Genomic DNA, 22,879 nt, shown 5'->3' with positions numbered 1-22,879 from the left:
ACGTTTTAATTCACTTCTTCACACATGTAATATAAAAAAAAAAAAATGATAGGGTGCCCCTCTTCAGCAGAGGGTGTCAGTTTGGTTGACAAACATTGAACTGCATTACCCTAGGGAGAAGGGCATTTTAGCAGAGGGGATAAATTGAGGTCACAGGTCGCACAAGTCAGCAGCACAACTGGGAACAGAGCCTGAGAGTCAGAATTGCTGACTTTGTTTTATTACAGCAGATTCCCCTCCCTCCCTTTAAACTATCACACACAGCTTCCTGGCTTTTTTCCCATCTTACTGCAGTAGTACTTTAATTCTTGACTCAGGCCTGTTGTGCTTAGATGGGTCAGCCGTGAGACCTTGCCAGTCATGCTGCAATACTGAGACATGGGTGAGGAGGGCTGAGTTGACAGTACTTTATACTCTCCCTGACGTCTCTCAAAAAAAAGAACAGGAGTACTTGTGGCACCTTTTGCGGATACAGACTAACACGGCTGCTACTCTGAAACCTGACTTCTCTCAGTTTTAGATATTTCATTTAAGATGGTGGATCGTTCAAAGCCACACTGTCCAGAGTGGTAAGGCTAAAAATAGCATCTCTTCTTCATTCAAGAATCCAGCTTTGGGGTGGTGGTCTCCCTTTGCCCCCTCAATATCTCAAAAAATTTAACCTCTCTGGAGGGTTCCAGCCCAGGAGGAATCTTGTTGGCTAACCGTTCCCTGGGAACACAGGGCTGTCATGGAAATGTTGAGGCAACTTCCTGTCATCATGTATTAAACTACTTCAATAACACTTGAAGCTGTGGACACAGTGTAAATGCAAGGAATGAAATTCTGGTCCCATTGAAGGCAATGACACAACTCCTATTGACTACAAAAGAGCCAAGATTTTGCCAAAGGTTTTTCATTGTAGTAAGTAATAAATTAAACACTTAAGTTTTTGCACAAGAAATGAGGTTTTTCTCTCCTGCAAAAGCAGATATGGAGCTAAATGTTTGTAAAATATTAAACATATCTGATTTACATAACTAATAATTCTGGGGTCTCAGATTGGCTGGCTGTATTTTGAAACATAGTAGACAGTGTTGCCTCAACCAGTCTGATTTGCGTTTGAGAAGTATCTAGACAGCTCACTTTATAGGGTACGCTATATTTCTTTGTCATACTGAATCACAGAACCCTAGAGTTAGAAGGGATTGCAAGGGTCATCTAGTCTAACCCCCTGCCAAGATGCAGGATTTGTTGTCTAAACCATCCAAGACAAATGGCTATCTAGCCTCTTTTAGAAAACCTCCAGTGAAGGAGCTTCCACGACTTCTCTAGGCATTTTGTTCCATTGTCCTACTGATCTTACAATTAGGAAGTTTTTCCTGAGATTTAATCTAAATCTGCTATGCTGTAGTTTGACCCCATTGCTTCATGTCCTGCCCTCTGTGGCAGGAGAACAACAAGAGAAATGTATCTCAGCAAGTTTCTCTACCTGAAAGCATAATTCTGGAAGGTTTTATTTGCAAGTTCTTGTCTATGATTTATTAGGCTTAAATCAAATATCCACTTAGTATGTTTGCTCTGGTGAGGAAGCAAACAGGAATACTGCTGTAGGCGTGGCCTATGACTTAAATCTTTCTAAATTCTTCATTTTAATTTTTTTCTTAGGACAATGTCTGTCTTCCTGACAGGCTTTGCGTTAATAGTTTTGGCTGATTTCTCTGGTCTTTGAAATTTTCTGTTTTACGTCTTTAGAAAAGCATAATGCGTACGTGATCAGTTTCATAGTATCCATATCCCTCTCGTCAGCAGGAGAGAAGTTCTCTGATACCTCACTGGCTGACTAAGCACTTGGAATATTTTTTTATTCCTTACATGCCTAACAATAGATTTAAACAACAAACAAACCCTCTATTTATGAATGGCAGTTGTTTTGGTGAGGTAGCCATCTGCAGGCATAAGTAAGAATTACTTGGTCACAGAGCTCCAGCCTGCGTTGATGCCAGTGATCAAAGTCTCAGCCAACCAGCATGAAACAATAAGCTAAAATGTACATCATAGCTAATTATTTAAATATTTTTGCACCATTGAAACTTAAATGGTTTAATGGGGGGGGGGGAATATTCTCTATCCCCCACAATCTCTGATCTATCAGTGCAAAGAGGCATTCTCTTACCCACTTGGCTAGTAGCTAATCCGTGTGTGGCCTTCATATAATAAATGCCTGCCAAGTAGGAAATACAGTATCTAGTTGGGCTCAGTGTCTTTATGCTTTAGTACTGCACGGGACATCCACTTTTCTGGGAGCAATGTCAGCTACAAAGTATATTCAGTGCAAATGATGTTTCTTGTCAAACACAGTAACCATGTCTTGATCATTGTAAATTCTCTTCTGTTTTGTTTTGTTTTTTTTTTAAAGGAAAAGTGTCTTCAGTCAAGCCAGAGAAATCAGCTACCTTGGTGCTGAAAACAGTAGCTTTGACATCCTCTAAACAGGTACATTTTGTGTTACAGTGCACCACAACACGCACCTAAAATAACTGCTATGCCTCTTAATGACTTGCCCGTGGCTTGAGGAGGGTGGTACCAGTATGCTTAGAATCCAATCAGAGAGACTGCCAGGGCAGATAAGACTTGCTGCAGGTTTGTCAAATGGTGATTGTATGTTCGGTTCTGTATTTTGTTCTTTTCCCTATAAAGGATATGGGTTTAGATGGAAAGATACTGGGGATATCTGGCAGGGAGGAGCCGAGGAGGAATGTATTTGTGAGATTGGGTAGTGCCAGTTCCCTTAAAGGGTTAACTGCCTGCTGCCCTAATCCAGATGCTCTGTGCGACACTTTGCTTGCTGCGAACTTTAAATAGTTGTGTATCCAGCCGATTGTTGCAGCATCTTTGTTGCAGAAAGCTGTTTCTATCCCTAAAAGTAAATTTTCAACACTCCGTACAGCGATTTATTTGAACAACTACCTTTTGGGCTAATAGCAGTTAAACGCTAGATCTTCATGCATTGTGCTCTGGCTGCATCCTGAAATGCTGGAGCAGCCATTTGCTGTCTTTGGATGGTGTCAAGTTGTGACTGCACTTCAGGCATCTTTTAGTAAGAAAGGATTGTTACAGTTCTCTAACTTTTGGATAATAGTATGAATATGATAAATCTTGGGTCTTCTCGAGGACCCCAAGCAGCAGCCTGAATTGGTTGAGACCTCCCGGGGGTTGTATCCTCCTAAGTTTCTCTTCCTCCTTGATGTTCACATGTCCCCTTTGCCTTCCACAATGTTTTTTTCATTGCTTAGCCAAGTTTTGGATAGTTGGCTTCTGAGGGAGCACACCAAATCTATCCATTCTCTGGTAGTTTTTTGTTGGGAAATACAGGGAAGACTTTTCAAATACTAAATATTTGATTTGCCTTCCTTGATGTGTACACTCTTCAAATATTTCTATATAGATTATTCCTTCGTAGTCACTGCTTTGTCAAGCAATGATTCCCCCCCCCCCCTTAGATCCTAAAGCAGTGATATGGTAACTTAACATTATTTTAAGGTTATTAAGTAAAACTGACCTGCCTTGCGGGTGGTACCTCTTTAAACTTGTCCCCTTCATTCAGGTGACCTATCCTCATACTGTTTTAAGTCCTCATGGAACTGAAAGCCAAACAAACTAGAAATCAAATAGATTGAGCTTGTCAGCAAGGAAGTTGGAGGAGAGGCGCTTTCACAAAACAGTTTGCTGGTTCTGACGTGCACATTCCAATATTTTTAAGAAAACAATGCCATTGGTGTGCTTGTCCCCAGTGTCTTTTCCTGTTGCTGGTAATAGACTGGCTAAAGACTTTAGAATTGCCACAAGAGGGCAGTGTGTCCATGAGAGTTGAGCTTTGCAGCATACAGGAAAGGTGCTAGCGCTTTTAAAGTAGTGGAATCAGTCATTTGCCAGGTTTCAGAGTGGTAGCCATGTTAGTCTGTATCAGCAAAAACAACTAGGAGTCCTTGTGGCACTTTAGAAACTAACACATATATTTGGGCATAAGCTTTCGTGGGCTAGAACCCACTTCATCAGATGCATGGAGTGGAAAATACAGGAGCAGGTATAAATACAAGAAAGGATGAGAGTTGTCTTACCAAGTGTGAGGTCAGTCTAAGGAGACAATTTGCCAGTTATCTAAGAAAGATCTTTGGTCCCTGGATATGTTAGCAGGCATTCACTGGCTAAAATGAGGCCCAAGTGATTGTTGTACCAACTAAATGTGGTTAGGGCTGTCCATGTTTGTATGACTGGCAATTCCGCCTGCTTTCTCCAAATGGTAGCAGAAATGGAGTAACTTCCTGTTGCTGTGTGTTAACAACCAAAATGTCCCCCTAACCTTCTTCACTTCAAGGGCAGAATGTAAATCAACACTTTTTTTTTGTTTTTGTTTTCCTCCTCCATTTCTCTATTGGCCACCTAGTGTGCTAGAACTGAATTTGCTGTTCAGGAAATGTATCCCATGCAGCATTCACAGAACTGGAGGAGAGTGCCCTCCTGTGGGCTGGATTGAGTCAAAGCATTCATGGATTAATTGTCTATTGATCACTGCATGTTGCATTAGTATCGGTTTGTCTGGCCCAGAGGTTAACATATTGCCAACTGGTAATCTCTCTAGTAGGTGCTAATTGTATAATTCCAAACGGGAAGTGTATTTCAATGTATAGACACTGTCTATGTAAACCCCTGCACAGTGAAATAAAAATTACATATTCAATAGAGTGGTGAGTTTGGGGGGGCTCATACTTTTTCTTTAGCTTAGCTTCCTACCCCTGCTGTGTGGCATTTTTTTTTTCCCCCTCTTGAATTTATTCCTGAAGTAGGGCACATGTTTGAAATGTCACTGCTAGATTTGGCTTCTATTTTCAGGATGCATTTAAGAGAACGCTTTTGTTCCATTCAGCTCTTCTAGATGAATAACCAGTGCTCCATCAATGGACTCATTCAGAGCGCTCTGTGCTACGAGTATGTCTTTAAAATACAACAATCTTCATCCAGCAGGCTCACTCTTTTTAATTTTTTTTTTTTTTTTTTTAAATTCTGGTGATTCTTGTCCTCTTCCTGGAGTTAAATGAAGAGTGCTCTGTTGCTGACCTAGATCCAGCAGGAATTATGTTGCCCTGTTCCAGTTATCACTGTTGTATCCGGAGTATCGTGTTTTCCCAAGATTCATTAAGGCATTTATCTAGTTTCCTTATTAATTGACTCTCTGAAATAGTTCATTGGCTTCAGATCAGCCTCTAGAAGTTAGGGCACTTGTATAATACGAAAGCACATTGAAATGAAACCTGTTCTGGGAGAAACGTGCAAATCTAAGGCCTTGGCTACGCTTGGCAATTCACAGTGTTGCCGCGGCAGCGTTGTGAAGCGCGAGTGTAGTCGCGCCGCCAGCGCTGCGAGAGCTCTCCCGCGGCTCTGTAAGTACTCCACCTCTCCGAGGGGAGTAGCTTGCAGTGCTGCGAGCGAGCGTGCAGCACTGCAGGCGCTGATTACACTGGTGCTTTACAGCACTGCACTCGCTGCGCTCGGGGGCGGGGGGGGCGTTTTCACACCCCTGAGCGCAGCAAGTTGCAGCGCTGTACAGCACCAGTGTAGCCAAGGCCTAAAACAACACTGTTGACCTTGTTTCCATGTCTTTCCCTATTTGCTAAAGAGATTTGTTTTTTCCTTCTCAATCTCTCTTGTAATCCCTCAATTCTGTATTAAAAACTGAATTTGTAGTTTCTCTAATGATGAATTAAGGTCTGTTCTGAAAGTAGGGGCACCTTACTTTAGGTGTAGTTTGACACTGGTTTGGAGGCAAATCAGAGTTACCTCTGGTTCATTAATTTCATTACAGGAACCTGTGTGCCATTCCATTTGGCCTAATATTTGCCAGTCTTAGTCTGGAGTGGTTACAGTGCACATCATGTTAAATACACAATGCAGGGCATTGTATATACAGCCTATGGATATGGCTATATTAAAATATACCCTTCGGGTGCCAGTCCTTAGATTCGAGCTAAAACCTGACCACGTGTAATTAAAGATCACGTGGTGCTTTAAGAATTGTTAATTTCATTGTGCCATCTAAGTTTCAGCTGTGGAACTTAGTGTATCTTTTTTTAATTCTCTTCAACTTCAGCTGGATACTGTCCTTCCTCCAATTCCTCTCTCAGCTGTGGTAGATTGGTATGCACTTTAAAATTGTCCCAACTCTGAGGCATCTCAGTGGCATGTCCCTTTGAAAGCAGTGTACTTACCTGAGAGAGGTGTTAAGTTAGTATTTTTAAACTGCTAAGAGCTCCTCTAACGAGGCTGCAAATGCAAGATATTTTAAACAGTTACTGGGCTGCCTTTAACACCCAAAGCCATTTGTCCAAACTAAAAATTCTCTGAAGTATTTATTACGAATAAAATTTTAATTTAAATCTCATCCGTTACACAGCAGACATTTTTTTTCACCCTGTTAATCAAAAGCTAAATAAACTTAAATTTAACTAGTTGAAAACAAACTCCTAGCTTGAATGTGTGCCAAATACAATGGTGAGTTAAACACTTTTTTTTTTATGATGGAAATTGCAAGTGACCTTAGACTGAAGCTATTTTGCCAAATCATGGACTGTCTTTTACTGTTTTATATCCTGGGCGTGTGTTTCTCTTTATCTTCTCTCCTCCCCACAACCCACTTTTCCCTAAAAGGGGAAAGAAAAACGTTGCTTTTGATGATGATAGAGACTGAAAAGATCTGGAAATCATTTAGTACATTTCTTAGCCAAGGAAAGGACTATTCCTGTAACACACTTCTTCCCCTAGTTACTTTTCCAACCAGCTTGAGGAAACTGGCATCCCTGTTAATGTTTTTGAAAATAGTTTTCAGCGTTACCAGTGAAACGTAAGTTCTGTTCTTTCCATGGATGCTGTGCTGTCCTGAGTGATCTGCAGTGTTAGCTATTTAAAGCCTTGGGGAAGAGTATAACAAGATATTATTAAGCAGGGTATATAACCCCAAGTATTTGCCATGGAATTAGCTTGTCCTGTTTCTTTAAAGAATGAACTCTTGCAGATAGAATGTGGCTATCTGCAGGATTTATTGTGTATAAACTTTTTCCCTATTGCTCATTAATAGAAAGACAAAGCCTAAGAGCATGGTTGCATGGTCATATGATATCTCTCATTCTCTGTGTCCCAGAATGCTTTACAAAGAAACTACTAAGATACTGGCAGTGAAATGATTGAATAGGCAAATGTGGTTGCCATCATGTGCTTGCCTTGAACATCAAAGAGGGTGTCTTTCTGAGAGGGTATGCTGGCATATATATATATAAAATTTTTTTTTTAACCTCTTCTCCTTTCTGCAGGAGCTCCAGGTTACTTGAATCCCTCTTTCCCCCTAGCTTCTCAGTCTCCGGACAACTTCTTTATCACTTCTGTTACCTGTTACTCTGTGCACCTTCCCACTAGGACCCCCTTTGGAACCACTACACATGCAGAAATCCCCTTCTCCTAGAGGCGGGGAGCCAGGCGCATCGGGCTGCTCTCTTTAGAATGTTTCCTACTGGCTTGCTGAGAAGCCCACAAGCAGCTGAGTGAGTCTACAAAAGCAGGTGTGACTGGAGTTTAGTAGCATATTTCCTGGTTGTTTGAATGGTTCCTGTGGATTTCCATCTCTAAATATTGATCCTGTGATGTATGGATTACTACAGAGCAGTAGGAGAGGAGAGAGAAGGCCACCGTTTTGTTTTCCTCAATCCCCAAGCCTTCCATTTTCAGGACTCCGTTATCTTCAGAGCCAGTTGCCAGAACAAGTTTCCTAACCACTTCACAAATGGCAACTTGCTCTAGAATCTGACACATGCAGAATGGCTGTGGCAGCTGCTTCTTACTGAGAATTCTGGGTCATACTCTTGGCTTTGGAAAATGTGAAGACTGCTGGGGATGAGGAAAGATTCGAAAGTTGCTGATCTTTTGGGGAATCCGATGGTGGGAGACTCAGCTTCCCCTGTAATTGGGGTAAGCACACCCGACTTGTAGTGTTGGCTGTCCATCTAAAACTGTCTGACAATGCTGATTTTAATCTACGGGGCTTCTTAGAAAAGTGACATGATTTGTAACTTGGTCTGCCACTAGATTGCTATCCTGGCACTACATACCAGAATTAAAAAGAGCATTCTTATTGTCCAGCTAAGACAATTGTCCGTGGAATATCTCTCCTGAGCAACTGCTCCTTCAGTAGTGCATCACCCCCTTTATGCTTACGTAATGCTGATGTAACAGTGAAGTACAAAGCCCTGGTATGGGCCTTGGGCTTGTGACCTTCTAGCCCAGAAGTGAATATTACAAAGTGAGCCATACTGACCTCCTAGATGGTTACCTCACAATTGCAGGACTACCGTGAATCAAAATCATGTGAGGATGTGTCTTGGTGTCTGAGTCAATTAATTAATATTAGTGGTGCTTTAATTAGCCTGTTGGTATGCTATGTAACATGTCCCTAAGCTACTTGATTAGTGATGTAGCAAGTGAAATCCTGTTTGCAGCTAACAAGTAAACCTCTTGCCATCTGACATCTTGGTCTTCAATGAGTTGGTACCTATTACATCTCAATGCCTGCAGTATTGTCCAGTGGCTGGAGCACTAGCCTGGGAGTTGGGAGATAGATCTAGGTTCCACTGTGCCACTGACCAGCTGTAAACTTGAGCAAGTTACTTCACCCCTATTTCCCCTCCACTCTGTCTATTGAAAATTCTTCGGGGGGCCTGTACTGTGCCTTGCACAATGGGGCTTTGATTTGGATTTGGACTTGTTGGTGCTATTGTGGTACAAATAATAAACTGATTCGCCATCTGGGCAAATGGCTGTTGTATAAAATCTGAAGTTACACAAAACCATAAGCACTGAAACGTCAATTCATAAAACTGCTGTCAAGCTGTTGTGAAACAAGCTATCCTGCCACGGGGCTGGGTGGAGTGCCTGTAGCTGGAGTCAGTGCAAAGGATATATTGCCGACTTCACATGTTCAAAAATCATGTCAGCCCTCTTCCCCCCCCCCTTCCCCTCTCCCCAATTGTGAGATGTACAAATAAAAGGTGATGGTGGGAGGTTCTTTTCTGTTGGCCTTTTTGGTCTTTTAGGTTACTCTCAGGCCCATTTTTAAGCTTTTTTTCTGAATCCACAAGGGCTAGAAACTTAAAAACCAAACCCCCAAGATTCTTTCATCACAATATTCCAGAAGGCTGACGCTTTAAAAATAAATAAATAAATAAAAGGCAAATGTTGAGGTTTAACAAAATCCCAAGACAAAAATCGATAACATCACGAGACTTTGCCACAGGGATCTCCTGCTAATCTCCCGCCCACCAGCTGTCCTAATGTGGCATTAGGGGTCTTTCAGAGCCTATTGGTAATGAGTGAAAGATGGGATGTCTGTCCCATGCGTTCAGTGTGAGGGCTGTGATAAACAGTGAGTACTGCAGTTAATATACTGGTGGGCCATTCGCCTTCCTGCATACCTTTCACCAGCTAAGAAATGACGAGAACAATCAACATAGCCTGGTGAACTAAATCAGGAGTGCATCCAGTGCAGTTCATCCTCTTGGCTCTGGGATTTTTGTTTCTCCCTGCAGGGCTCTTGGCAATAAACAGGATTTCTTGCTGTCCTTCTTTCTGTTCTCAATCAGCTTGGTCCCACTGCATGATGTCTTGTGCTTTTACCTTTGCATTGGGAGTGATGGTGTGGGGAGGGAGGGAGCAGTGTTTGTTTCAGCAATTCGAGGTCAGGCTTGTTTTCCCTCTTTCTGAGCAGGAACAGGCTAGCCCCTGAGTGGAATTCTGCAAGCCCTGTAAACAAAAGGCTTATTTCTGTGGAAAACACCAAAGGTGGCGCTCTGTTTATCAGGAAGATTTGAAGAGGGGTTAGTATTTCTGAGAATTGTTCCGGATTATGCTAACGCTCTCACCCCTAGACTTTTGTGCAGACTTTTGGACTGAATATGCATGAACATTACAGCAGCCACACGTGTTATTAATCAGCTCTGTGTTTAGTATCTGACAGTGCTTGCACTGTTTACAAGCCAGTGAGGGGAAAAACAAACTGCAACAACAACCTTTTATTCAGAGTAAACAAAACAGCAGTTTGTGACTCTTAAAGTAAAATTCTTGTAAGAGGGCCTTGCTCAATGTGTGTTACCTGGTTGAAGTATCTTGGAAGGACACATGAAGCTGGCAGTCCAAACATATGATCTGCCTGCTGATTGTAGGCATGTGCTGCCTTCCCTCTTCCTCATTAATAACGAATATAACATCTATATTGAGGTGCCCAGTTGCTTCAGTCAGGTTGGGACCCCATAGCGCTAGGCGCTGTATAAATGGTACCCGCCCTGAAGAGCTCACAATCTAATTTAAAACCCTTACAAAAGCATTTGAAAATATTGCCAGGAATCTGAGCCTGTTCCTTTTTAAACTACCATAGGGAAATATTAATCAAAGGTTTCCATGGCCCCTCTTTTCTCAGTATGGCTTGCTGCAATTGATATGTAATAAAAGGTTGAACATTTTTTTGGAAGGCTTTGGATTTTGGAAGTGTATTTTCTGGGATTGGAAACACGAGCTAGAGCAGCTGATTTAAAACCCTTAACATGCCACTTTGTGTGTGGAGGAGGTTGTTACAGTTGAACTATTCCCTACATTCAGCCAGCTGGTTCAGTAAGTGAATCCATACCACAATTGCATCTGCCTGCTTTGCCCTTCCTGTGTAAACTTTGGGGTCACCTCCCTTCTGCCGGCCAAAGATTTCTGAATGGCTTATGCATCTGCTGCTCACTAGATTAGTGGAAAGTAAGTAACAATTCTACCTATCCAAAAGATGGATTGCAGAAAGGAACAGCCTCTGAAATTGCTCTAGGGCTTTTGTAACAAGCTGGCCTGGTACTCCATTATGGTGGAGAACATGGACCTGGTGATTGTAAAAGAAATGAGCTTTATAACTGTTAAAAGATTAAGGGTGCCTGTTGGAATCCTAAGAGTTTTGTGAGCTGGGTAATGCTATTCATTCAGATGTGTGCTCCTTATGCCTGAACTCTTCATCAGCCTGGGGGTAATATATGTTTCTTTTCAAAATGGCACGTTAAGGAAGCTCTGATAATCACTGATAGAAGAGTAAACCTGAGGTGAGCACTTGTATCACTTCAGTTTTTCCATTAATTAGGTGTAAACATTTTAGGAAGTTCGTGTTTGGGGTTCATAACTTGAGCGCAAACATATGCTCTTCTGTGTGCTTTAACATACCCCCAGAGGGGGGGACAGTGCTTGTTCACAGTCACTTGTTGAACTTTCAAAAATGTCAGTGCACAGGGAGCCTCATGTCTCTTCTTATGGTCATATCCCATTCGGGGACCCATTGGTTCTACTCAGCACAGCTTCATCTCTAGCCAAAAGGTAGATGAGTTCTGGTGAGAGAGTTAAGTCTTCAAATAAAGCAACTCTTGAGCTTCCTTCTGCAGTCTGAAAATTGTGGTTGACTCCTTTAGCAGCTTGCTATTTATCACTTCACTATTTATCACCTCTTACTGAACACCAGAAGCATTTAAACAACTGTGCATACTTTGCAGGGTCCAAGTAACTGACTATTTAAATCTGTTTGCAGATTAGAAGCCCCTAATGTTCTCTGCTATTCCATGGTGTAAAACTGCATGCGGTAGTTCTGAGCCAGCTTTGGAATGGATGCTAATTTTTTCATTTAAATCTCATCGGGGAAAAGCATAAAAAAACCTTGCTTGCACTACTAACGCTCCTGTGGCCCTATATTACTGTGAACCAAATTCTGTGGTGCCGTTGTAAAGATTGGGTAGGTTGGGAGCCTAGCGAGGCTTTTCTAGGAATTCAGTTATTGAATTATTTTATTGTCCCTCTGGTGGTTTGTTCTTGGAGGGGTGAAGTCTATATCTCTGCTGACTCTGAGCTGCTTTCACCGTTATCACTTAAAATGTATTGTGCTGTTGGACTGGGCCTTAGAGAGATGATCGTTTGGTTTTTGCTTAGGGAAGTGGCAGTTCATAGTACTGGACTGGTTAAAAGCTTTGCAGTTTGGGGTGGGCAATACAAGTGAGCTCTGACTCTAGTGTAACCTGAGAGTTAAGAGGGTAAGTTCTTTGACTTTGTTGTACAGAGACACTAATTAGTGAGAGATGGCAGGGCATCTGGGAAAGCGGTTCAGTCCGGTCCCTTATTTAAAAAAACACTCGTTATTGCATAGAAATAGCCTAAGTACATAGTTGCTTATTGATAGTTTAAATTACAGTAGACTGGTATGCAACACCCTCTCCCCCTTTATAGTGATTTAATTAAAGTTTAAGTAAAGGTGTGTGTAGGCCTGCAGCCTTCGGTACTGGATGTTGAAAATGCCTCTAGTGGCAATGGAAAATGATTAGTAGATAGCACTGTCTTCAAGAACTTGTCAAGACACTTCTTGATTCTCTAATCTTTCACTTGATCCTTCCTTGAAGTAGAGGCAGTGCAGAGGTAACAAGCAGCTCCTGCATAGTTGAGTTAGCATGGTGTGTTACACAGCCCACTGCCTCTGTCACCTTCTCTCCTTGGCTTTGACTTAAGTGCTCACCTGACATTGAGTTTCAGTAAGCTTCCTTCTCAATCACTGATGCATATTCATAGCTGAGATTTGAACTTGCATCAAATCAAGCAAGTCCTTGCTGCTTCAGTGAGAATCTGATGCACCAGCCGGCTCAACCGTTGGCATCTCTTCCAAAGAGGGAAGAACGAGGGGAATTCTAACCACCTGTTCTTCCCCTGCTAGCATTACTCTGGTTAATTCTTCAGAGGGTCACTGAGTCCAAGGTTGACTCAGAAAGGAACACATGGCCAATGTTATGGAAAATTTAACTGAGCAAGAAGTGTGGGTACAAGTGGAGCACGTGAAAGAGACAAGATGTTGTCTTGACCTTGTACTCTGAAGAATGTCTAGGTCCCCAGTGGTGGTCCAAAAACAAGGCTTTTGAGAGGAGCCAATTTGAGATCTTACTACTGCTGTTTGCCCTTTACCTACAGTAGCTGTCCTGATGGTAGCATTCAGTTATATCCCATCTCTCTGCTGGATCTCCCAGTCTCTGTGCTGTTGGTCCTGACACTGATCTCTACAAGCAAGCTTTTCGTGTTGTGACATGACCTTTGTCTCAGCCTCTTCCATTCTGTCTCTTCTCCTTTGTCTAAAGCCTAATTGCCTTGCTTAGTGGTTTGGGGCCTGATTTCTTCAGTCTGCCTCTTCTCCTGTCATAGGTTACACTGTTATCAGTGGAGGTGCTGAGCTGGAATTCCCGGGCAGAGGAGCTGTCTGTAACAATGAGAACCCTCTGTTCTAAACTTGCTCTCCTGACCCCTGAGTCATCCAGAGCCTGGTTTTGTTAATCTTTCGGATCTAATGCAAGGTCCTTTTTGAGGAAGGCATGGTCTGAAGACTGGAGTTCTTTCTGGGGGTTGGGGATTTTACATTTACTTTGCACATAAACAGATTTTCCTGCAATGAATAATTAACGTAAGTGTCCAGGGAACAGGAGAGGGCACCTATTGATCGTTGACATGCATGCAATTATGCCTATTAATAGCAAAGAGGAGACTGCATTTAATTCTAAAGGAGCTTTTCTACAAGTTCACAAAACAGTACAGTAGATTTCAGTATGATTATCAAAGTCTCAAGTTTTTCTCTTCATCCCCACCTTAACTTAGTATTCAAGCAAACAAAAGGGGAGATAATACATATTATTTAGGCACATGCAAAATTCTTTGCAGTTCCTAAGTATTTGTAGTGATAGCTGGCAGTTTTGCCTATGATAAAGAATTTGCAGCAATTACTATCTCGTCTCAATAAAATGACATTTCATTAAAACACTTCCGTCCAGCCAGAGTACAGAAGGTATGTCCGCCCCATTGACTGAGGTTTAAATAAATCAGAGGAAAATAATGGTGAAAGGAGCCAAACGCTCCTGGGCCCAGATCCCAGTAGAGATATAAGCGTAAGTGACATGTTTTCACTCCACAGAACATTTTTGTTTGTGTTCAGACAGTAAGTGGGGAAAACAAGCTGACTTAGATTTCAGCTCAGCTGGATTCTTGGAATTGATCCAGAACACACAGACCTCACCTTTTGTCTTTAGTGCAGTAAGCAGGGCTGACCGGAAAAAGATTGAGCAATGTCTTACTGGTAAGCAGGAGGGCTCTTCCGAAGGAGAGTCGGAAGGTGATGCAGGAAGGGAGCTTCTCAGTACATATAAAAACTAATTGTGCCTTTAATGTTTCCTCTCTGACTTTTAATGTTCTGTTAACATTCTAGTCCAGGCCTAGAACATCTTTTGTCCTTGCTGCTCGAGAAAGTTAGGCTTGTCACCAGAGCCATTTTTAGCCATCGAGACTTAAGATACTAAGGGGCTTCAATGTAAAAGCGCTATCGTGTAGAATTCCCCCTTCAGCATTACGAGGGGCAAATTCTTCTGTTTGTTTGGATCCCCTTGTAACGGGGGAGGGACAGTCTCAGAGCTTTTAAAGCACCAAGCCTGGTGCTGGTGCACAAATAATTGAATCAGCCATTGAATGGGATTGGCTAAGCAGACTGCAGAGAATGTGAGAGCAGATAGCTATTCCTAACTGAGTGCACTCATCCAGGAGTTGAAATTGGAGATGACTGATCTGATGTTTCAGATGCTGCCAAGTCAGACTGAGCATCACAAGAACACAGCTTGACCTCTCGGGCATGCACGTACATTATGTATTTTAAAAAAATCCCTTGCCAATGTTTTTCTGGCATATTCAACAGGAGCCCTGATCAGAAACACTTTAAAATTCAAATGAATCAACATGTACCTAGGTATACAAAATTCATCCTCGTTGTGTACAAACTGTTTTCATTGTTGTACTAAACAAGGCCCTACATTCACTTGGAAGGATTACTACAATAAAATCACTGTGTAAATAGGGCAAAATATATTGGCCCAGTTTGTAACATCAGTAATAATGCATTAAATGGATGATGCATTAAGTGACTGTTAAGCCTGTGAATTCCAGTTCATTTTACAAAGTGAATCATAACTTTGAGCTCACAAACATTGACACCTGCTATGCCGAAGGAAAGCTGGAAGAGGTTTATTCTTGCCTGGATGACACATAGGGGGACTCTCTAATCTTTTAAACCTCCGAGTGGCTATTCAGCTGTATTCTAGTTTGTGCTGGTTTTGTCTGCTGCAGTGCTTCAGCATGCAGGTGTGCTGTCAGCACTAGCATTGCCAGCCTTTTGTCATGTTCTGAGCAGTTCTCGACTCTTCGGGTGTCTGACTGCTTGACTTTTCTTGCTTCCTTCAAGCTGGGATTGCTGCTGACTTGAGACAGCGCTGTTGGCTCATGTGGAATTTTGCAACCGTGATCACTCTGGTTAATTAGGGATCAGGCTGGATAGGCTCCAAAGGATGTTCATCCCTCTTAGCCAGAAGTCCTACTTCAGGGGGTGTAAAAGAGCTCTATGCTTCCATGCAGGAGCAAAGGGAGATGGGAATTCTTCTTATGTGGCATCTTCAGAACTGGAGGTTTGCAGCCATAGTAGCTCTTTTTGTATGGTCCTTTTGCTAATCTCTTTGTGGATGAGTGTAGTCATTTTGATCCATCCAGGATACCACAGCATCCATCCAAGATCGCTTTCGGCCTTTTGTTCCCTCCCAGTGCCCGTAAACATGCATTGCTGGCTGTAGCTCTCAAAATGTGCCCTGCATGTTGAATCTTTTTTACTAAGATCTCTAAGTAACACTTACTCTGGTGCTTTTGGGGAATTACTTTAATTGGGTGGCAGGATGCCAGATTTTTTTTAAATCTAGTCCTCTTTGGAACCTGGTATTTGATTAACCAGTAGTACGGGAACAGCAGCTGTTCAGCACAGTGACTTTCAGCTTTAGTGTTCCAGGATTCATTACTGTGCACTGGAATACATGAGATGTACTGGAATACATGAAATGTACTGGAAATGTCAGACCTTCCCCATCATTTTGAATTAAATAGAATGGCTATGGTAGAGGCAGCTTCTCAATAAATGGTTTAAGTGCTGAGTGTCTCTGAACACTGATGGTATCACACTGAAGTCTCTCTTTCTGGGAAGTGTCTAGCAAAGCAAAACTTCAGTTTGTCCCATTGTTCTCCTCCTGCTGAGCATGATGTTAGCACCTTATATTCTGTCAAAATTATGAAACCACCCATTCCATGAGGGGAGGGATAGCTCACTGGTTTGAGCATTGGCCTGCTAAACCCAGGGTTGCGAGTTCAATTCTTGAGGGGGCCATTTAGGGATCTGGGGCAAAAATTTGTCTGGGGAATGGTCCTGCCTTGAGCAGCAGGTTGGACTAGATGACCTCCTGTGGGCCCTTTCAACCCTGATATTCTATGAAACTTCTGTGTACACATTCAGCATTAAAGTATTGTCTTGTAGGGCTGACTAATCCTGCAATAAGCAAACTCCAATTAATATAATGAAGCACTGTTGTAATGAAAATCCCGTGACCTTTTATATAAGGTGGAATAACAAGTTACGTATCAGTAACATTGTTGAATCCGCCTGTAATTTGGTACGATGGGGGTGTTCTGGGATCACTCTACTCAATTTTACAGCCTCTGCTGTCTCACTCCAAACTCTTCAGACTCCAACATGGCTTTTCTTGGAGAGAGTTCTCCCTCTTCAAAATAAAATCTTTCTTGTTTTGTTAACTCTTCAAACTGGAACAGTGTCCACAGCTGCAATTTATTCCTGGTGCTAAACTACCAGTGAGAATTCATTACATTGAGAGATTGGCAGAACTAGGTGAGTGAATTTGCAGGCACTTTGAAGGAGATAACAGAGATTGGGCTCACTTGATATAGACTCCCTGGAGTCAGAGTTGAATCCCAAATGGATAGACTCCAGCTATCTATCCCCCTGAAGTAGATAAGCTGAGTTTCATGCAGTTCTGTCCTATGTGGATCTCTCCACAGACCCAAGAGGCTCTGTCTGTTTTGTGTGGGTGCTGAAGATTCCCTGGGACTCAGAATGTCAGGTATCCGGGCCAAAATCCATTTCTCTCCCCCGCCCACATACACACAACTGCAGTGCTGTGCATCTAGATGTCATGACCTTTCGTTGGTGTTTGCCTGTACAAATAAAGTGCTGAGATCCCTTTGGGGATGAAAGGCTCTATATAAATGTCAAATACTGCTACTCTGGGGGGCCACCTAATATGGAATTTATGGCTCTTAAGAGTTCTACAGCAGGGTAACTGACCGCAATGTGCGAGTGGAACTCCAGTAATGTCCTGTTCCTTTCGTCATGGGCTAAGGTGTGCTTTCTTGTTTGGACCAATGTTTTAATACTTTGCATTTAACTAGATAGAACCTTCTGCATAGGGGTCTCAAAGGATTTTTCAGATATTACTTAAGCCTTGCATCACCTCTGAAATAGGGAAGTGCTCCCCCTTTTTACTGAGGCACAAGTGAAGGGACTTACTTAAGCTTAGACAGGGAACCCGTGACAGAGCTGGGAATAGAGACTAGCTTTTTCCAATCCTGTCCCTTAACCAGATTGATTTACATCAGCAATGTAGAATTGGGGTAAACCACTGGTAGTCCTCTGAGCACCATTCCACTTTTCTGGTAAGTACGTCCGATGAATCTGAAGCATTTGGGAAATTCATGTGTGAAACGTGGAGATCACCATAAAATCTTTAAGGTGCTAAAAGTTCATAAAGTTGCACGAGAGAGACCATAAAATGTGGGGGAGACTTTCAAAGACACACATGGCAGCCAGGCACCCAGGTTTCTCATGTGCCTTTGAAAATGTCCTGTCTTTACACACAACTCACTTAGGTGGGAAAGAAGGGAAAGGCAGCTGCATGCAGTGTACCTATTTGATCTGCAGATGTCGCTGTTAAACCACTTAACTGGTTTCAGGGGTAGAAATGCTGCTCTTTTGAATTCCAAAACTGTTGATACTGGCATTTTATATAACCTTAAGTAAAGTATGCAAGCTTTAAAAAAGGTTTATATTCTCGGTAAGGCTAACTTGCTTTTGACTTGAGGTGCAAATTGCATCAGATGTTGCCACTGTGCACTGAATCTAGTTGGCATGTTTGGCAGTTGCTTTGTAACTGTTTGGGTGCCGGAACGAATGCTCAGAACACTCTAGCGAAGCCTTAAAGTATTAGGCAACCTTGCAGAAAGCAATATACACCTCTACCTCGATATAACGCAGTCCTCGAGAGCCAAAAAATCTTCCCACATTATAGGTGAAACCGCATTATATCGAACTTGCTTTGATCCACCCGAGTGTGCAGCCCCGCCCACCTGGAGCACTGCTTTACCGCGTTCTATCCAAATTCGTGTTCTATCGGGGTAGAGGTGTAATGAGACTTAAATTTTCAGTAAAATGAGGAAGCCACCAGGTGGCAGCTCTCTTTGTTCTGGTGCATCTCAGCTGTTGTGTTGTTTCTGGCCCACAGATTCCAGAATCCCATGGACTGAACACCACAGTCTAGACTAACTGACAGACAGAATTCTTCTCCTGTTAGGTAAGCAAGGAGTAGACACCAATTATGCAAATTCTCAGCCATAGTCTTCCTTTTTAATTTTACATTTTTCAAACTGTCTAAATAAGGAAGTTGCCATCTCATACGGTGAAATTCAGAGCCAGAAACCAGGATAGCTCGCAGCTGCACTACCTTTGTGGATCGGTTATGTTTTTAAAGGTGGCTTAGTCACGTCATGGCGAGCATTTTTGCTCTTGGTATTGGGTGTCTGCTGAGAAAGAGGTGGGATTGCTACCCATTTTTCAATCTCCTATGGCAATTAGTTTAGTTTAAGAAAACCCTCATAGCTAATGGATTTTATCTAATGCTGATTAGCTGTGCAGTGATGCTGAAGTATCCATAGGGATGCTATTAAATACTAAAGTGGTATTCACATACTTGATGATGAATAGGCATAGTATTGTTTGTGCTCTTGTATACTAATACTGGGAGTGACTCAGGTACAGTATGCAGAGCTTTTTACGTCTAGGTTACTGAATCTGGACCGAGTTGAAAAAAATCTTCAGTTAGTATTTGACTATTCTGTGGCCTCTGTTAAATGAATTTCTTCCGGTCTCTGTGGGGGAGTAGGTGGGGGGCAGTCTATCACAGTTGATAGTCTAGAGTAACCATGAACACTCAATTCACTTATTTGCTCTAGAGGAATAAAACTGGCCCCCTAGCGCTGAGCTGCATTGGGTATTTCTGTCCTTGTATGTGGAAATCTGTCATGCCACTTCATTCATTCAACACACTTCTCCAGCACTCATTTTAAACTCTCTGCCATCACTTGTTCTCTATAGCGCATTCCCTATGTCTGCTGCTCTTTGCATAAATCTTAATATTTCCTCATAAATTGAATCCTTCAGATTTTTGCCTTTTTATCCAAGGAAGTTTTTCTTGCAGTACAAGGACTGTTATGTGCATGATCAAGTTCAGTGATTTTCAAACTTTTTTCTGGTGACCCAGTTGAAGAAACTTGTTGATGGTGTCCCTGGCCTCTGTTTGCCAGAAGCTGGGAATGGGTGACAGGGGATGGATCGCTTGATGATTCCCTGTTCTGTTCATTCCCTCTGGGGCACCTGGCATTGGCCACTGTCGGAAGACAGGACACTGGGCTAGATGGACCTTTGGTCTGACCCAGTAGAGCCGTTCTTATGCCTGCAACCCAACGGAGCTGGGGATGAGGGGTTTGGGGTGTGGGAGGGGTTCAGGGCTGGGGTAGATGGTTGGGGTGAGGGCTGCGGGGTGGGGCTGGGAATGAGGGGTTCAGGGTGTGGGAGGGGGTTCTGGGCTGGGGCAGGAGGTTGGGGTGCAGGAGGGGGTCAGGGCTCTGGGCTGGGGGTACAGGATCTGGGGTGGGGTGGGGATGAGGGCTTTGGGGGGGCTCAGGGCTGAGGCAAGAGTTTGGGGGGGGCTCAGGCTTATCTCGGGCGGCTCCCGGTCAGCGGCACAGCGGGGGTGCTAATGCAGGCTTCCTGCCTGTCCTGGCACCGCGGACCGCACTGTGCCCCAGAAGTGGACAGCAGCAGGTCCGCCTCCTAGGCAGAGACGCACGAATAGCTCCGCGCGGCTCTTGCCTGCAGGCACCGTGCCCCCCTCCCCCAGCTCCCATTGGTTGGGAACCAGCCAATAGGAGTGCCGAGCCAGTGCTCAGGGCAGGGGCAGCACACCGAGCCCTGTGGCCCCCCGCCTAGGAGCTGGACCTGCTGCTAGCCGCTTCTGGAGCACAGCGCGGAGTCCGAACAGGTAGGGTCTAGCTTGCCTTAGCCGGGCAGCACTGCCGCCGGGACTTAACAGCTTGGTCGGCAGTGTTGACCAGAACCGCCGCGACCCAGTGCTCTACATTGTGTGACTCAGTACTGGGTCACGACCCACAGTTTGAAAACCACTGATCTAGTTAACTATTAGATGGATCTCTCTCTTTCACTCTCTTAAGTCAGCATAATTTAATCTAAAAGTTTATGCCACACTCATGTGGCATAGAGGTGCAGCATATGTTTAAGTGTCAGAATAGAAACCTGATAGGTCCTATAGAAGTTACTCCCAGATCTTGCTGAAGACCTTACAGCATTAACTTGACACAATGAGCTTGAATGAGAGATAAGTGGAGATTTAATAAAAAGTTGCTTAGTTGGTCAGTATTTGGCAGCTCACCAACAAGGTCAAACGGTTGCTACCATGTGACAATCAAATCTCTTCCCAAGAAAACATTGGGAAGATTCTTGTAAACATACTAGATTCACTATAAGTATGTGGTTTTCTGGGAACTAGTTGAATGCAATGCAGAGTGCTTCAACTGTGTATAAATATGCATATGTATTTGTATGTGATATCATTCATTTGAACTACGGTGAAGCAAACTCGTTTTGTCTTTACTGAAGAAAAGTCTGTCTAGAGCAAATTTAGCGTCCACTTTCCTTAACTTCAGTTAGTCAAGAGGTCTCCCGCAGGGGCAAAGTTGCAGAATGTTGGTGTGTACTTACACCCTGCCCCTGAAAGAGACTTCTCCTTAAGTGAAAGTTTCGATTCTTTTGGAGGTGGTGTCCTACTAAGTGCTATTCAGCTGTGGGGATATTCAGCTCGTACAACAATCCCTTTTATTGATCGGAAAGGGGAAACTAAAGCACAGAATTTGTGTGATAATAGATGCTAGAAGCAAGGGCTAACTGTGTCCCCTGGTCTAACCACTGGATAACATGCTTCCATTCTGCTGCTTGAGGGTAGGGTTGCCAACATTCTAATTGCACAAAACCAAACACCCTTGCCGAGGCGCCCCCCGTCTCCCTCCGTCGCTCGCTCTACCCCACCGTCATGCACTTTGGCTGGGCCGGGAGTGAGGGCTCCAGCTGGGTGTGTGGGCTCTGTCGTGGGGCCAGAAATGAGGGGTTCATGGTGTGGGAGGGGGCTCTGGGGTGGGGCTGGGCATGAGGGGTTTGGGGTGCAGGAGCGGGCTCAGGGCTGGGGTATGGGGTTGGGGTGTGGGGTGCAGGCTCCGGGAGGGGGCTCAGGGCTGGGGCAGGGGTTTCAGGGCACAGGCTTTGGCCGGGCGGCGCTTACCTCAGGCAACTCCTGGTTGGCGGCACAACAGGGCTAAGGCAGGCTCCCTGTCTGCCCTGGGTCAGCACTGCTCCCGAAAGCGCCTGGCATGTCCAGGCCCTAGGCAGAGGCACAGCCAGATGGCTCTGCGTGGTGTGCACTGCCCACGCCCACAGCTGCCACTCCCTCAGCTCCCATTGGCCTTGGTTCCTCGCCAATGGGAGCTGTGGAGCTGGCACTCAGGGCGGGGGCAGCATGCGGAGCTTCCTGGCCGCCTCTGAGCCTAGGGGCTACAGGGACATGCTGGCCATTTCTGGGAGCTGCGCGGAGCCAGGGCAGGCAGGGAGTCTGCCTTAGCCCCGCTATGCCGCCGACCGGACTTTTAACAGCCGGGCATTCCGGTCGAAAACCGGACGCCTGGCAACCCTGTCTCTGGTATACCACTATCTTATCTAGCTCCCAAAATACCATGTGGGAAGGATCTTTCAGTAGTCTGTAGCACTAAAACCCTGAAACATACATGATGTGTGATGCTGCTTATTAACTAAAGTGCCCCTACACCCATGACTCAGAACACAATTTCTAATCGCTCTGTGGTGCTGGCTTCCTAACACGACTGACATCTGCATTCTCTGTAAACTCTGCACACAGTAAAAGATTTGTCCTATTCTAGACCTGTTATATAAACCATCTCCAGCTCATATTCTAATTTGCAAGTGTGTTTAATGTCTCCTCTTTGAGATCAGAGATAATGTGAGGGGGTGAGCTGTCTGCTGAGTCAGTCTTTACTGCCTCTTGTTTTTGCCCTCCAGCCCTCCTACACACTCCACCTGCATGCTGGTCTAACCTTTAGCAGCTGAAATCTTGATGTGGTTTTTCTCTGTGCAGTGGGTAACAGTCAAGCAATCTTTGTTTTCCTTTTGCCTAAACGATCATCCTCCTCCCCCCGCCCCCCGCCCCAAATACAGTTTGGTTTTTTTCACAAGGAGATGTAGCTAAAAAAATTTTTTGGAGGGGCTGCTGCAGATGAAGAGAAATGTTCTTACTAAAGCGTGAGCACTTAAGCCTACCAGGGTGTCTCTGTGTTGGCAAACAGCCAGAATAATCCAAACATGTCTTTCCTTTGAAACATCTAAACTCCTTGCAAATGTGAATGCATTTATAGTCTAGAGGCAGCTTAATCACCAGGCTGATACTTCACTATCCTACAACATCATGTGCACAGCCTACAGAACTGGGTCAGTGTCATCTAATGGACTTCAAGCTAACTTAGCTCAGTA

At 43.8% G+C, this 22,879-nt stretch overlaps 1 protein-coding gene across 5 annotated transcripts in view; it reads left to right on the top strand.

The window, feature by feature from the left end:
• GNG7 (G protein subunit gamma 7) overlaps positions 1-22,879 on the top strand; it is a 131,053-nt gene that overhangs the window by 22,182 nt on the left and 85,992 nt on the right. For all 5 annotated transcript variants that reach the window (XM_034755535.1, XM_034755531.1, XM_034755534.1 and 2 more), the window contains exon 2: positions 2,399-2,475. The gene's annotated coding sequence lies outside the window, so the exon portion shown is untranslated. The remainder of the gene's footprint in view (positions 1-2,398; positions 2,476-22,879) is intronic.

The sequence above is a fragment of the Trachemys scripta genome, chromosome 22 (assembly GCF_013100865.1).
Source record: "Trachemys scripta elegans isolate TJP31775 chromosome 22, CAS_Tse_1.0, whole genome shotgun sequence".
NCBI classification, from domain to species: Eukaryota; Metazoa; Chordata; order Testudines; family Emydidae; genus Trachemys; species Trachemys scripta.
This window is presented reverse-complemented; position numbering and strand designations above follow the sequence as displayed.